The 4,211-nt window shown below is 36.9% G+C and overlaps 1 long non-coding RNA gene across 1 annotated transcript in view; it reads left to right on the forward strand.

Annotated features, from left to right (window-relative positions):
• Nucleotides 1-4,211, forward strand: part of LOC106884018 (uncharacterized) — a 210,179-nt gene that overhangs the window by 51,198 nt on the left and 154,770 nt on the right. The window lies entirely within an intron of this gene.

Raw genomic sequence — 4,211 nt, forward strand, 5'->3', positions numbered from 1 at the left:
TCTCTCTCTCTCTCTCTCTCTCTCTCTCTCTCTCTCTCTCCTATCTATCTATCTATCTATCTATCTATCTATCTATCTATCTATCTATCTATCTATCTATCTATCTGTCTGTCTGTCTGTCTATCAATTTGCATCTCTGGCATTAAGGCATTATAACAGAAAAACCTACTATAGCGATGTAAACTTTCTTACACTTCTTCGAATAGTCTCATTGTCTTTTATAGCGTCTCCTACTAACGGCATTTAACCGAACATACATTATACTACTCTCTACTCTAACCATGTTGCTTGAGATACACCAACGCATTATGGTTTATGCGCATTGAGTGAAAAATCTGAATGTATGTATCTCTATGTGTAATGATGTAAGAGTATTCATTTAATATCGGTCTCATAGTATGTTTATTATTTCTGCTTAATGTCGTTGCCAGCTTAACCATTGTGTATATGCAGAGAATACTACTAATCCATCTCGACTTTATCGTTTCTACGCAGTTCTTACATACTCAGTATACATATATATACACGCATTATGTTTATTGCATTTCAGTGCTGTGACTGCCACTCAATATGATATATATTTCTCATTATTCTCATGGGTGTGATATATAAAATATAATATTACTTCTTCATTATTTGCAGTGTTCAGCAAAATATGATTAATCTGTGACGTCTATGACACAACCATTCCTATGTATGTCCTCGTGAGTGAGCAGTAGAGAAATTGTTCAGGAGGTTGTTAGGATCTGGTTGAAATAAATCTCCCTGACAATATATTAAATCTATCTTCAAGTGACGAGCTGGCAGAATCGTTAGCACGTCAGATAAAATACTTTGTTTCATGTCTTCCGCCTTACATTCTGATTTCAAAATATTCTGAACTCGACGTTGCCTTTCATAAATAAGTACCAGGTGAACACTGGGGTCAATGCAATCGATATACCTCCTCCCACGAAATTGCTGGCCTTGTGTCAAAATTCTGAAACCAGTATAGATCAATGTTAAAACAGTGAGCTAGCAATATCAGTAGAAGCCAGACTATATGCTTAGAGTTATTTCTTCGGGCTTTGTTTCTGAGTGCAGATTACGCCTTCGTCAACATTGCTTTTTATCCATTCTGTGTAAAAATAAGTGAGAACTTGGATTGATAAAATAAGTACCATTTGATAACTGGGATCAATAAAATCGACTAGTCTTATTCCCCTAAATTTCAGGCCTTGTGCCTACATTAGAAATCTATAATACATTAAAAGTCAATTTCTATCTTGCTTGCTTGCTTGTAAGGTTACTCAGCGAAACAGGCGCATAATGGGAAAATACCATGAACTTAGTTTACCCTTAAATGTTAAAACGAATCGAATGAAACAGGTTTCGTGTAAATCGGTAAAGTAGTTTTCAAGATATTAGAGATTTTCAGAGTATAAATACCCAAAACAGTACTTCATGGGAAAATGTTACGAAAATAATCTTCATCCTGAAAGGCAAGAACATTTTATTCTTCTATTAGACAGTGAGTTGACAACGAAAAGAAAAAAAAAAACGGTTTTGTTTTATTTTGCAATTTCTATTTTCGCTTTTGTTGGACACAATATTTTAATTATTTAGAAATATTTATAAGTGAATATTATCTCAAAAATGTAAGCTGTTTGTACAGTAAATATGCATGTTTTAGCTTTCCTTAAACACACAATATTTTAATGTTTTTAAAAATTATTTTTAAGTGAATACCATTACAAAAATTTTTGGGGCATGTTATAAAAATATTCTAAATTGAAAATGACTTTAAAAAATTCGGTAGATATTTCGTAAAAGACCTGTTCAAAACCCCATTGTGAAACAGTTTTTTCAAGTGCATTCAAAGTATCTCCGTTCCAAAGATTTGGCTGCTATTTCTGGCACGCTCTGCTGCCACGCAACGGCTACCTACGTGGTAGCAGGGCGTGCAAGAAGCAGCAGCCAAATCTTTCCAACCCACGAAACAAAACTCTGTTGCTAGGAAACTCAGAGTTTCCCGGTGACCGAACGGGTCACGGATAGTCTAGTAATGCATTAAATCTATGCAAATGTCGAAAGTATCTTTGGAAGGTTGATAATGAGTTTATGGCCTTAAATAGTAACGAAAGTATCTTCACCTGGATATGATGCACGTCACTATTCTAAGATATATTTGTCCTATGGTTCTATTTGAAGCTAATATATTTTCTGTATTTTTACGTTCAATGTTTCCTTAATTTACACTGCCGTAGCTGCAAATATATGTTGTTGTTGGCACTCCGTCGCTTACGACGTCTAGGGTTCCAGTTGATCCGATCAACGGAACAGCCTGCTCGTGAAATTAACATGCAAGTGGCTGAGCACTCCACAGACACGTGTACCCTTAACGTAGTTCTCAGGGATATTCAGCGTGACACAGTGTGACAAGGCTGACCCGTTGAATTACAGGCACAACAGAAACGGGAAGTAAGAGTGAGAGAAAGTTGTGGCGAAATAGTACAGAAGGGTTCACCAAAATCCCCTGCAGGAGCCTCGTGGAGTTTTAGGTGTTTTCGCTCAATAAACACTCACAACACCCCACCTGGGAATCGAAACCGCGATCTTATGACCGCGAGTCCACTGCCCTAACCACTGAGCCATTGCGCCTCCACGTTGCAAGTATATGATTTAGCATCAAATAGGATTAGAACCGGTAGTTACGAATACGTTTTATCATCTTAATGTTGTCTGAACTCTCAACGGTCAAAATAACTGATATTCGAACACTTCCATGCACTAGGGCCATCCATACATGTTTGTTATTCCTCCATCCATAATCACTCTTTTCATTGCTTTCGTTTTGTATTGTTTTAATTTTTGTAATAAATTGTGTGATAAAAGAAAATTATTGTGTAGCGTTCTTGATAATTTGTCTGCTTCCATATTTCTGTTTCTTTTGATATGTATGTGTTTGTTTCTTTTTTGTTATTTTGTTTTTGCCTCATTGATTAGTGCGCGTTAATTTATATGATAATTAGTGTACACAGCAACATTATACTTTCCCCCCTCTGGAATAGCAGTCCAAATTATGCTGTAGGATGCTTGCAGCACAGTCACCCTATCTACTGTTATTTGATGCCTAACCGTATTTGATGATATTGCATGCTGCTGATGCTGCTGCTGCTGCTGCTGCTGCTGCTGCTGATGATGATGATGATGATGATGATGATGATGGTGATGATTGTGATGTTAATAATATTGATTGAACTGGTGGTGGGGGAGATAATGATGATGATGATGGCGACAACGATGGTGATGACAGTAATGATGAAGGTGGTGGCGGTGGTAGTTGTGGTGGTGGTAATGAAGTGCAGGATAATTGTAAATTTGCTGATCGATGATTATAGCGATGATAACAAAAGTACCAATGGGCGATGACCTTGAAGACAACGATGATGACAACGACGACGAAGACGATGACAACGACGACGAAGATGACAACGACAACGGCCATAACGACGACTATGTTGAGATGATTATGATGATAAAGTCCATATAAAAATAGTAACACCATCTTTCTGAAATTACACCTTGCCATCTTTAACAATAGGTAAAAAGATCACATTTGATAATTTAATCCTAGATGTGCAATGGACCCGAGAAAATGGAATAGCCATGGTAGGGAGACGTTTGATCAATGGCCAGCTCAGTTAGGATTAAAATGATCCACAACAATACCCTTCCAGATGAAAACCTACTTCCACCCCACCTGAACAGTGTGAAGTATATGGAAGGACGCAAGAAAACCATGTAAACAAGTAGTTAAATTATTGTTCTTACTATGATAGTTCAATCCCGTGTCTGCTTTAATTGAGCATGCATACGAATAATCGCTTTTATCTTTCTATATCGAAGCCCACGGAGAATCGCTTTTTTGTTTCTATATCGAAGCCTTCGCTATGTCCCACATTTTCAAACGTGTTGAGATTTGAAGAAAATGCGGCTGCTCTTTCTGACAACTAAAGAGGCTACACCTGGAAGTTCTTTGTTTGGTGAACTATTTCAGCTGCTTGTCTTTAAACTCTAATAAGCGATCTGGATGCCCAAGGAAGAAGAGTTATGTTTATAGAATGACTAAGAGATGGATTGATTGGTAGATAGACAGATAGATAGATAGATAGATAGATAGATAGATAGATAGATATGCATATATATGTATGTATATACATACATATATA

Source organism: Octopus bimaculoides, chromosome 1, assembly GCF_001194135.2.
Source record: "Octopus bimaculoides isolate UCB-OBI-ISO-001 chromosome 1, ASM119413v2, whole genome shotgun sequence".
In the NCBI taxonomy this organism is placed as follows: Eukaryota; Metazoa; Mollusca; class Cephalopoda; order Octopoda; family Octopodidae; genus Octopus; species Octopus bimaculoides.